We start from the raw sequence: 13,365 nt of genomic DNA on the forward strand, positions 1-13,365 counted from the left end.
ATGCAACACCAATCTTCTTCCTATGGCCGAATATGCATGTCTATGTTGAGGCCGATTATATGCTTAATACTTCCTACAAGTATGGTTACTTGTATTGATTATATATCATCTTGTTTCAAGTTCAAAACTCGGCTAATACACATATATACACTAGTAATCAAATACTAACATTTTGCACTTCACCTTACTACCATTTCACATCTACTTTCTACCATGGCCGAATGCATCAAGACACCATACCATTCAATTTTGGTCATGGGTTACACAAAGAACTTAATGTTTAACTCAAAAATGCCAAAAAGAAAATCCAAGAGTCATCAATCACCATCACATGTATCATTACAAAGCTTCACACTTAGCATGCAAATGACATCAACACAAATCCACCTTAGCCGAAACTTAACTCATCTTCATGCCTCATCACCACAACATCAACCAAAAAGACAACACCCATGGCCGAATATCATCTCCATCTCATAGCAAAGATATAAACCATGGGCTAGGTAGAACTCAAACTAACAACTAAAAACATGCATGAATCTCATGGACAACATCAAACATACCTTAGTCTAGCAAACCACCATAGCCGATTTTCTCAAGCTCTTCCCCCTTCTTCTCTTTCTTCTATTCGGCCAAGAACAACATGAGAGCGTTTCTTTTTTTTTCTTTTTCTTTCTCTTTTCTTTTTTTTTCATCATCATTTACCTTTCCATTATTATTTTATTACCCATACTTCTTATTTTATTTTTCCTAACATAAATCACTAACATAACATGTTTATGACATGTTTTGCCCATAACATTTTGTCCACCTTCCTTGTCATGGCTGGCCACTACTAAATTAAGGGGGAAATTGACATGCAAGTCCACCCTTTTATTACATGCACTAATAGATCCTTATAGATTAACCTATCACATTTCAAAAGTGTCACACATAAGTCCTATTAGCTGAATTCACATGCAATCGACTAAATCAAAGCTTAAAACTTTCACACATTCATATTCACATATTTTAGACAATAAATATCATATTCAAATAATTTGGTGACTCAGTTTAGCGGTCCCAAAATCGTTTTCCGACTAGGGTCACTTTAGGGCTGTCACAAAAATATAGGACGATATATTCGAATGATGCTAGTACCAATTTGGTGTGATTGTGTTATATGAAACTTGTTGATTTGAATATCGTACGGTACTATTCGAGCTTTTGAGCCTAGCAGGCTATGATGCCAGTGAGATACTATTCGGGCCTTTGAGCCTAGTAGGCTATAATTCCGGTGGGATACTATTCGGGCCTTCGAGCCTAGAAGGCTATAATGTCGGTGAAATGATATCGGGCTTCGAGCCTAGCAGGCGAAATGCCGGTGGATGAATTCGGGTTTAAAACCTAGTAGGCTAAATGCCAATGACTTGATAAAAGTCTAAGACTAAGATACCTCGTGTTAGAACGACAAATGAATACATTTAATACGTTAAGTTGGCCAGGTACGTATTATGTACTTATATGTGAGTTTGATTTGAATTGAATCATAAGTGTATAATGTGATACATATGTGAATAAATGTTATAACTATATCTATGATCATGATACATTCGGTCAAGGTGTGAAAGTATGTGAAAGTATTTGATTTATTTATGTTATATGAATTCAGATTAAATGAAATAAGAATGCTAAATGTGCATTATGTGCTTGTGTATATTCGGCCAAATGGCAATATACCTAGAAAATGGCCTCTTGAGAAATTGAATGATCGAAGTATAATTCAGTTTATTTGTTTGCATTGCTTAAAACTTACTAAGCTTATGAAAGCTTACTCCATTTGTTACGTTTCTCTGTTTTATAGATTGTTAACTCCAGTCACCTGCTCGGGGGGGATTGTCAGCAACTCGTCACACTATCTATCATTTTGGTACTACTATGTTTTGGAGCTAGTATGTCATGTATAGAATAGACTTAAGTGAATGATATTTTGAGATGTTGTTGTATATAAGCCATGTGAATATGGCAACTTTTGAATGTCGGTATAAGTTTGAATTTCGATCTTTGATTGTGTTTGGCTATGCATATAATTGCTAACGAACTTATGTAAATGTGAATGTACAAATGTAGTGTTTTGGATTGGTAACTCTTCATAACCCACTCCGGTGACGGATATGGGTTATAGGGGTGTTACATTTTATTGGTATCAGAGCTACGGTTTAGTCGATTCTAGGACTAACGTAGTGCATGTGAGTCTGGCTATACATGCCATAAAGTGTTAAGATGATAGTGTGATGATTTCTGACAGTTGAAATGTGTTTTTCGTATAGTAATGAATTTCGATCCCGATCGAGTTGTAGCTGATGATGTAGAGAGTGTAGCACCTGCTCCCGCACTCGGGACAGCACCGATGGACTCTTAATCGAATGCTAGTAATCAAAATGATGAGGCTAAACAAGCCTTCTATGCTATGATGAACAATTGGTTTACCCAATATGCTCGAACTAATTCGGCTGTTTCACGTCCCCCACCCCCGACTAATACAACCCCTGCACTTGTGGTACCTCCTGTAGTGGACCAGTTGAGGTTGAGCAAGCCCCTAGTTGATAGAATTTGAAATCACGGGGCTACTGAGTTTAAAGCTACTGACAGTGATGATACCGAGCAGGCTGAGTTTTGGCTCGATAACACCATTCGTGTGTTTGATGAATTATCGTGCACAACCGATGAGTGCTTAAAATGTGTTATATCTCTGTTACGTGATTTTGCCTACTATTGGTGGAATACCTTGGTTTCAGTTGTGCCGAGAGAATGGGTTACTTGGGAATTCTTCCAAACTAAGTTTCGCAAGAAATATATCAGTCAAAGATTCATCGATCAGAAAACGGAAGGAATTTTTTTAGCTCAAACTGGGTTCTATGACAGTTACTGATTACGAGCGAAAGTTTGTGAGACTTAGTAGATATGCTCGGGAATGTGTTTCGTCTGAGGCTATCATGTGTAAATGCTTCGAGATGGGTTGAATGAAGATATCAAGCTGTTAGTAGGCATTCTGGAAATCAAAGAGTTTGTAGGGCTTGTCGAGTGAGCTTGCAAAGCTGAAGAGCTTGGTAGAGAGAAAAGAAAAGCTGATGATGCAACTAGAGAGTTTCGTAAAAGATCTTCGGGAAAATCCTTTCATCAGTCATCGAAGAAATTTAGAGATGACATAGGCCGATCCAAGAATACTTCAGGTTTTTCCAGACGAGACCGCGATCGACCCCCCGTGAGTACGCGAGCCACCTCTATTGCCAGTGTCGGCAATGATCGTTAGGACAGATCTGAGTGCAAGTATTGTGGTAAATGGCATTCAGGAAGCTGTAGATTTCATGAACGCTCTTGTTTCTAGTGTGGATCAGCTGATCACTTTATCCGAGACTGTCTGAAATTACCCCTGAGCAGAACATTAATCAGAGTGGGAGACCTAGTACTACCACGGCACGAGGTAGACCACCTAGAAATACGGGTAATGCTAGTGGCAGCCACAGAGGGACTAGAGATACTGTAACTCGATCTGAGGCTCGTGCTCCTGCTAAAGCCTATGCTATACGCGCGCGCGAGGATTCTTCTTCGCCAGATGTAATTACCGATACTTTTACTCTTTTTGATACTGATTTTATTTCTTTGATCGACCCCGGTTCTACTCATTCATATGTATGTGAAACTTTAGCATCTAGTAAGACTCTACCTGTTGAGTCTACTGAGTTTGTGATTCGGGTGTCGAATCCTTTGGGACGTTATGTGCTAGTTGACAAAGTATGTAAGAAATGTCCCCTGATGATCCGAGATTCTTACTTTCCGGCTAATTTAATGTTATTACCATTTGACGAGTTTGATATCATTCTCGGTATGGATTGGTTAACTGTGCATGATGCAGTAGTGAATTTCAAGTGAAAGACAATTGATTTGAGATGTTAAAATAATGAGATAATTCGAGTTAAGTCTATCGATTTGAATGGATTATCGGCAGTAATATCCTCGATGTTGGCTCAGAATTATGTGAAAAAGGGGTGTGAAGCATATCTTGCATACGTACTGGATAGTAAAGAATCAGAAAAGAAACTTGAGACTGTGCTCGTGGTTTGTGAATATCCGGATGTGTTCCCCGAGGAATTACCTAGATTACCCCTTGCTCAGGAGGTAGAGTTTGGTATTGAACTTGTACCAAGGACTACACCGATTTTGATAGCTCTGTATCGTATGGCACCAACCGAACTAAAAGAATTGAAATCTCAGTTGCAAGAGTTGACATATAGAGGTTTTGCTCGACCTAGTTTTTCTCCCTGGGGTACGCCAGTATTGTTTGTGAAAAAGAAAGACAGAATTATGAGAATGTGTATTGATTATCGTCAACTTAATAAAGTAACGATAAAGAATAAATATATGTTGCCGCGAATCGATGATTTGTTTGATCAACTGAAAGGAGCCTCAGTATTTTAAAAGATAGACTTGAGATCAGGTTACTATCAGTTGCGAGTTAGAGACTCTGATGTGCCTAAAACTGCTTTCGGAACGAGGTACGGACACTACGAGTTCTTAGTGATGTCGTTTGGGGTTACTAATGACCCTGCAGTTTTTATGGATCTAATGAATCAAATTTTCAGATAGTATTCGGATCGGTTTGTAGTCGTGTTTATATATTACATTTTAATCTATTCACGCGATGAAACTGAACATGCCGAGCACTTGAAGTTAGTTTTGCAGATTTTGCGAGACAAGCAATTATATACGAAGTTCAGTAAATGTGAATTCTGGTTGAGAGAAGTCAGATTTTTGGGGCATGTTGTATCCGCATCGGGTATCCGAGTTGATCCGAGTAAAATTTCAGTTATACTCAATTGGAAACCTCCGAGAAATGTTTCGGAAGTTCAGAGCTTTTTGGGACTTGCTGGGTATTACAGATGGGTTGTGAAAGGCTTTTCGATGATAGCAACACTAATGAAAAAGTTGCTACAAAAAGATGTCAAATTTGAATGGTCAGAAAAGTGCCAGAAAAGTTCTGATCAATTGAAAACCCTTTTGACCGAAGCTCCAGTGTTAGTTCAGTCAGATTCTGGTAAAGAATTCGTGATCTATAGTGATGCGTCTCTGAATGGTTTGGGCTATGTATTGATGCAAGAGGGTAGAGTTGCAGCGTACGTTTCGAGACAGATGAAGCCACACGAGAAAAATTATCCGAGTCATGATCTCGAGTTAGCTGCTATCATTTTCACTTTAAAAATTTGGCACCACTACTTGTTCGGGGAAAAATGTCACGTTTATTCCGATCACAAAAGCCTCAAGTACTTGATGACTCAAAGAGATTTGAATTTGAGACAAAGGCATTGGCTAGAATTACTGAAAGATTACGAGCTTGTCATCGATTACCATCCGGGAAAGGTGAACGTAGTTGCTGATGCTTTAAGTCGTAAATCACTGTTTGCTTTGCGAACGATGAATGTACACCTGTCTGTGTCCGCTGATGATGTGTTAGTAGCGGATTTAAAAGCAAAACCGTTATTGATGCAACAAATCTGTGACACTCAAAAAGTTGATGATGAATTAGTTGCAAAATGAGCACTATGTGTTTCAAAAGAGGATTCAAAGGTTTTGATTGATAGCAATGACTATTTGAGGTTCAGAAATTGATTATGTGTTCTGAGAACTTCAGAACTTATTTCAATGATTTTGAACGAGGCTTATAGCAGTCGAATGTCAGTTCACCTGGGTAGTACGAAAATGTATAATGATCTAAAACGTCAGTATTGGTTATGAAATGAGACATTCCTGACTTTGTTTCGAAGTGTTCGATATGTCAACAATTGAAAGTGGAACATCAAGTGCCTTCGAGATTACTTCAACCGATCATGATACCCGAATGGAACTGGGATCGAGTCACGATGGATTTTGTATCTGGGTTGCCATTATCACCAAGCAAGAAAGATGCGATCTGGGTTGTTGTTGATAGATTGACAAAGTCGGCTCATTTTATTCCCATACGTACAGATTATTCACTTGATAAATTAGCCGAATTGTATGTTTCTCAGATTGTAAAATTGCACAGAGTGCCCATTTCTATTGTTTCGAATAGAGATCCCAGATTTACATCGATATTTTGGAAGAAATTGCAAGATGCTTTGGGTACCAAGCTGCATTTTAGCACCACTTTTCATCCCCAGACAGACGGTCAATCTGAGCGAGTTATTCAGCTACTCGAGGATATGTTGAGATATTGTATCCCCGAGTTTAGTGGCTCATGGGAACAATATTTGCCTTTGATTGAATTCACGTACAACAATAGGTTTCAATCGAGCATCAAGATGGCACCTTACGAGGCTTTGTACGATCGTAAATGCCGTACACCATTATTCTAGATCGTGCTCATGAAAATAAGATCTTCGGAGTTGATTTAATTAAAGATGCCGAACAGAAAGTAAATGTGAACCGTGAAAGTCTGAAAGTAGCATCAGATCGTCAGAAATCGTATGCGGACTTGAAACAGAAAGACATAGAGTATCAAGTCGGAGACAAAGTGTTTCTTAAAGTTTCACCTTGGAAAAAGGTACTCAGATTTGGCCGTAAAGGCAAGTTGAGTCCGAGATTTACCGGACCGTATGAGATATCAGAACGAATTGGGCCGGTAGCATACAGATTGATTTTGCCACCTGAACTTGAAAAGATTCATAATGTTTTTCATGTTTCGATGCTTAGACAGTATAGATCTGACCCTTCACATGTGATTATTCCATCAGAGATGGAAATTCAGTCTAATCTGAGTTATGAAGAGGAACCGGTTCGTATACTAGCTTATGAGGTGAAAGAATTGTGGAATAAGAAAACTTCATTAGTGAAAGTGTTGTGAGTCAAGCACAGGGTTGACGAAGCCACTTGGGAGCTTGAAGACTCTATGAAAGAACGTTACCCTAAATTATTTGTTGGTAAGATTTTTGAGGATAAAAATTCCTAAGGGGGGAGAGTTGTGACAGCCCTAATTTAACCCTAGTCAGGAAGTGGTTTTGGGACCACAAAACTGAGTCACGAAAATAATTAAATGTTATATTCTATGCCTATTATAAGTGAAAGTGTATGTGAGAAAATTTCATGCTTTGATTTTTGTCATTTAGATGTGAAATTAATTAAAAAGGACTTATGTGAGAAACTTTGAAAATGTGATAGGTTGAAGTGTAGTGGCCAAATATTGCATGGCTTAAAATATGGGGATTTGCATGTCAAATTCCCCATTTTTAAGTAAGTGGCCGGCCATGATGATGGTTGATTAGCCATATATTCATTTTATATTAATATTATAATGGTTAATGGCTTAAATTATGAAATAAAAAAATTAACTAAAATAAGAAAAGATAATAAAAAGAAAAACAAAGCGTTTTGTTCATCTTCTTCCTTAGCTTAGCCGAAACTCAAAGAAAGAAAAAGAAAGCCTGTTGTTCGGTCATTGTAGATCAAAAAAAAAATCCAGGGTAAGTTCATGGTAGTTTGCTTATATCTTGATGTTTAGGAGTTCCTTTCTTGGTTCTACCTTAAACCCATGAAGTATATTTTTGATTTTTGGTGTTGTTGGAGGTTTCGGTCATGGGTAGAAAAACTATAGATTTTGAGATTTATGATAGAAGTTAATGAGTGAGAGTTGGATAGATATTATGATGTTAAAATTCATGGGATTGTAAGCTTGTAAGTTTGATGGTGAAATTTATGCTTTGTGATGGTAAATGGTTTAAAAGGAGCATTCGGCCATGATGTAAAATTATGATGAAGTGATGTTAAATGCTTTAAATATTGAGTATATATTGTTATAAGTTGAATTTAAGGTTTGTTAAATTGTCTTTCTCATTGCCGAATGTGTGTATAGTTAAAGAAAATTTGTTAAAGTGCTTAGTTAATTAATATTAGGTTAATGGTGTGTGTATAAATTATTTAAAATATAAACTTTATATGAGTATTAAAGGTTGTATATGAATTCGGCCTTGAGAGAAATTTTAGTATAAAATGCTTGAATGTTAAATAGGTTATTGCTTTAATGACCGAATGTGCCAAAGGCTAATGCATGGACTAGTTGATCAATATGTGTTAAGGGACCGTGAATAAATATCTATTTGATGAGCTATAAATTCGGCTATATGGTTAAGATATGTATATGAAAATATGATAAGCCATATGAGCTTTGTGTTTGTGTATGTGAACTAGGTATACAATGAATATTCGGCTATAAAGGTTAAAGGTAAGTCATAGGAATTTTGGTGATATACATATTCGGTCATTAGGGTTATATGTACTTTGGCTATGTGGGTTATGTGTTAAGGTAAGTTACTTATTTGATATGTGTATTCGGTCATAAAGGTGTACATGAGGAAATGTTAAATTAATTGTATTAAATTGCTTAATGTGATTAAAAATGTGTATGGCCATTTTGTATTTGAGCTAAAAGTAGCTATATGACCCATTAAATTTCTTGTCATATTCGGCCATAAGCTAGCATGATGGGACTTTAATAAGTTAAATTTGTTTGAATTAGCTCAAGAGCATAGAGAGCCAAGGTTGGACAAGGGAAAAGAGAAAGTAGTTGAATAGCCGATCCGAGACTGTTCGAAAATATTCGAGGTAAGTTTTAAGTAGTTAAACATAAATAATATTCGATAATGACATGACATATTATGAGAATTAAGTATTACTTGTAATGTATGTATATGGCCGAATGGCAAATATAATGTGGAAGTAAAATGTGATATGCTTTTATGACAAATGATAAGTGTTAGATGAATATTAGTGAGATGTTATGTGTAAACTATCAAATGATAAGTGTGAATGATGAAATTAAATAAAAGTGAATATAATGTAAGATGATGAAATTTGGTGTGATTGTGTTCTATGAAACTTGTTGATTTGAATATCGTATGGTACTATTCGGGCTTTTGAGCCTAGTAGGCTATGATACCGGTGAGATACTATTCGGGCCTTTGAGCCTAGCAGGCTATAATGCCGGTGAGATACTACTCAGGCCTTTGAGCCTAGCAGGCTCTAATGCTAGTGAAATGATATTGGGCTTCGAGCCTAGCAGGTGAACTGCCGATAGATGAATTCGGGTTTAAAACCTAGCAGGCTAAATGCTAGTGATTTGATAAAAGTCTAAGACTAAGATACCTCATGTTAGAACGACAAGTGAATACATTCAATACATTAAGTTGGCCAGGTATGTATTATGTACTTATATGTCAGTTTGATTTGAATTGAATCATAAGTGTATAATGTGATACATATGTGAATAAATGTTATAACTATATCTATGATCATGATACACTCGGTCAAGGTGTGAAAGTATGTGAAAGTATTTGATTTATTTATGTTATATAAATTCAGAGTAAGTGAAATAAGAATGCTAAATGTGCATTATGTGCTTGTGTATTTGGCCAAATGGCAATATACCTAGAAAATGGCCTCTTGAGAAATTGAATGATCGAAGTATAATTGAGTTTATTTGTTTGGATTGCTTAAAACTTACTAAGCTTATGAAAGCTTACTCCGTTTGTTACGTTTCTCTGTTTTATAGATTGTTGACTCCAGTCACTTGCTCGGGGGGGATCGTCAGCAACTCGTCACACTATCTATCATTTTGGTACTACTATGTTTTGGAGCTAGTATGGCATGTATAGAATAGACTTAAGTTAATGATATTTTGAGATGTTGTTGTATATAAGCCATGTGAATATGGCGACTTTTGAATGTTGGTATAAGTCTGAATTTTGATCTTTGATTGTGTTTGGCTATGTATAATTGCTAATGAACTTATGTAAATGTGAATGTACAAATGTAGTGTTTTGGATTGGTAACTCTTCATAACCCACTCCGGCGATGGATACGGGTTATAGGGGTGTTACAGTAGTAGTGTAGTTCATCTGCGTATTTGTTAGCGTCTAGCTTGCATAGTAAATGGCATGAAACACTTTATTATTCGTTTGCCCAAGCATTGCTCCTACAGCAAAATCACTTGCATCGCACATAAGTTCAAAAGGTAATGTCCAATCCGATGCTATGACAATCGGTGTTGCTACCAGTTACTTTTTCTATTCCTCAAATGCTTGCACACGAGGCTTATCAAACTAGAAAGATCTATTGTGATCTAACAATACACATAGAGGTTTGGATATCTTCAAAAAATACTTAATAAATTGTCGATAAAATCCTACATGGCCAAGGAAACTTCAAATACCTTTAACTATAGTGGGTGGTGGAAATTTCTCAATAACCTCAGTGTTCTCTTTATCTACGGCAATCCCTTGCTGTAAAATTTTATGTCCCAGAACAATGCCTTTATAGACCATGAAATGACATTTTTCCCAATTTAGAACAAGGTTAGTCTCTTCACACCAACAAAGAACTAGCTTTGGGTTTTTTAAACAACCTTTAAAAGTATCGCCAAACACCGAGAAGTCATCCATAAAAACATTCAAAAATTTCTCCACCATGTCCAAAAATATTGCCATCATGCAACGTTGAAATGTTCTAGGGGCATTGTACAATCGAAATAGCACTCGTCTGAACGAAAAGGTTCCATAAGGGCACTTGCAAGTGGTTTCTTTCTTGGTTAGTAGGAGTTATGGCAATCTGGTTATACCTCGAATAACAATCCTAAAAGCAATAAAAGGCTTTTCTCGCTAATCTATCTAACATTTGATCGATGAATGGCAAAGGAAATTTCCATTCCTGGTTGCTTTGTTGAGCTTTCGATAATCTATGCAAATTCTCCATTCCATGATAGTACGAACTGGAATGAGTTCGTTGTTATCATTGCTAACCACAATAACACCCCCTTTCTTGGGCACACGTTGAACAGGGCTTACCCACGAACTATCAGAAATATGATAGATTATTCCAACATCAAGACATTTGATAATCTCTTTTTTAATGGCTTCCTTCGTAATGGGGTTCAATCTTCTCTGCTGCTCAATAGAATTGCCATGACAGTCCTCTAGTAATATCTTATTCATAGAGATGGCCGCGATTATCCTTGATATCCGTGATTGTCCACTCCAACATTTTCTTAGATCTTTTTAAAATTTATAACAATTGAGCCTCTTCATCAGATGTTAATTCTGTAGCGATAACTATTGAAAAACTGTTGTTGTCTCCCAAGTAGGCATACTTTAAATGTAGTGGAATTATTCAACTCCAAAGTAGGAGGGTCCTTTATAGAAGGTCAAGGAGGCTTAAAAGAATGCTTCAATAAATTTAAAAACTCAAAACTCTTCATTGCTCCATTTTGAAGTTGCTTAGCCTCCATCAGTTCGCTAAGTTCTACAATTAGTTCTTCTTCATTCAACTCAACTTAGTCTGCTTCATTATCAGAATTGTTGTAACAAAATTCTGCCAATTCTTCCTTCACCATTTTGTCAATAATCCCAATCGCAAGACAATCTTCATCGGTATCTGCACACTCCATGGCATCAAAAACATTAAAGGTTATCTCCTGGTCATTAACTCTCATTGTTAATTCACTTTTCTGTACATCAATTAATGTTTTACCACTAGCTAGAAAAGGTCTTCCAAGAATAATTGGTACCTCTTTATTAGCTTCACATTCTAGAATAATAAAATCTGTTGGGAAAATAAATTTATCAACTCTTACCAACACATCATCAATTTTACCTTTTCGATGTGCATAAGAACGACCAACTAACTGTAGCGTGATAGTTGTAGGTCTCACCTTCCCAATTTCCCAATTTCCTGAAAACAGACATAGGCATTAAATTTATTCTTGCACCTAAATCACATAATGCCTTGCCTACATAATGATTTCCAATTGAGAAAGGAATAGTAAAACTCCCTAGGTCCCTCAATTTCGATGGCAATTTGTTCATCAATATTTCTGTGCACCCTTCAGTGAAAGCAATAGTTTCAAATTCCCCTAGTCTGTGCTTCTTTGACAATATGTCCATCATGAACTTTACGTAATTGGGTGTTTGCTCCAATGCTTCCACCAGTGATATGGTGATATGAAGTTGCTTCAGGACTTTCAAGAATTTTTTAAATTGAAAATCTTGCTTTGACTTCTAAAATTGTTAAAGAAAATGCAGCACCTGTTGAGGATGTTTTGCCATGGCATTCTTATTGGCAACAAAAGTTGATTCTGCTTCAACATTTTTTTGTTTGCTCTTCTTAATTGTAGATTGCTCCACTACTGGTTCAAAATTTGCCTTATGTGTGAAATCTGAGCTATCTTCTTCAACAGCGACATCATTAACAACTCCAGGTAGCTGAGTACCACTTCTGAGTGTAATGGCTTTGCAATGCTCCTTCCCTTGAGATATTGAATTTTCAATATCATTCAATAATGCTCCTTGCTATCATAAGCTTAATGCACTAGAAATTTGCCTAACTTTGCTTTCTAAAGCCCTTAAAGATGTATCTTGACTCTGTATTACAGCATTGTTCTTAGTTATGTATTCCTTCAATATAGCTTCTATAGATGAAGATGATAATGAACTTCTTTGAACATTTTGTTGTCGCATAGGTTGATTGTATCCAGGTGGTACACTTGTGACATTTTGTCGAACAACGGCGTTGGAATTTCCCACTCCTTGATTACTCCAACTAAAATTATGATGTTTCTATCCCGGATTGTTTGTATTGAAATATGGGTTATTATTTCTATTGAAATTTCCCATGTAACATACTGAGGCTAGGTTCGATGGGCATTCATCAAAAACATGATCTTCCCTACAATAAACACATGTTAATTCTGTTGCTTTCATTTCCTACACTATAGTTGGTATCTTTAATGTTTTAATCACATTAGTTAGGGATGATACCTGAGCTATTAATGAAGTGATCGCATCATGGTTCATAGCTCCAGTAACTCTTTTACTAGTACCCACTCTTGTAGTTGGATATTGATAATCATTATTAGTTATTCTCTACAGAATCTCATATACCTCATTATACAATTTATCTAGCAAAGTCCCATTGGTAGATGTATCAACTACCATTCTTGTATGTGTGTTTAATCCATTGTTAAACATTTCCATCTGCGTCCAATGTTGGAAACCATGCATCGGGCATTTTCTAATTAAATCTTTAAATCGCTCTTAAGCTCCATACAATGTCTCATTTTTAGATTGTCGAAAAGATGTAATATCGTTCCTCAATTTGGCATTCATGTTTGAAGTCGCAAGAAAAACCATTGACAATTTCATACCAAGATGCCATCGTTCCTGACAGCAAAACATTCAACCATGCTCTGGAATGATCTTACAATGAATAACGAAATAGCTTGAGTCTTAGGGAATCTTCAAGAACACCCTGTTGCCTAATGAATCACAAACCTCCAAAAGGATTCTTAAATGCAACTGTGGATCT

The 13,365-nt window shown here is 36.5% G+C and overlaps 1 non-coding gene across 1 annotated transcript; it reads left to right on the plus strand.

Moving 5' to 3' along the window:
• The first annotated feature begins 13,050 nt into the window (after window positions 1-13,050).
• LOC121212804 (small nucleolar RNA R71) lies at window positions 13,051-13,157 on the plus strand. The gene has a single exon (XR_005908178.1). It is a non-coding gene; the product is annotated as a small nucleolar RNA R71 (small nucleolar RNA).
• The last annotated feature ends 208 nt before the right edge of the window (window positions 13,158-13,365 follow it).

The sequence above is a fragment of the Gossypium hirsutum genome, chromosome A13 (assembly GCF_007990345.1).
Source record: "Gossypium hirsutum isolate 1008001.06 chromosome A13, Gossypium_hirsutum_v2.1, whole genome shotgun sequence".
In the NCBI taxonomy this organism is placed as follows: Eukaryota; Viridiplantae; Streptophyta; class Magnoliopsida; order Malvales; family Malvaceae; genus Gossypium; species Gossypium hirsutum.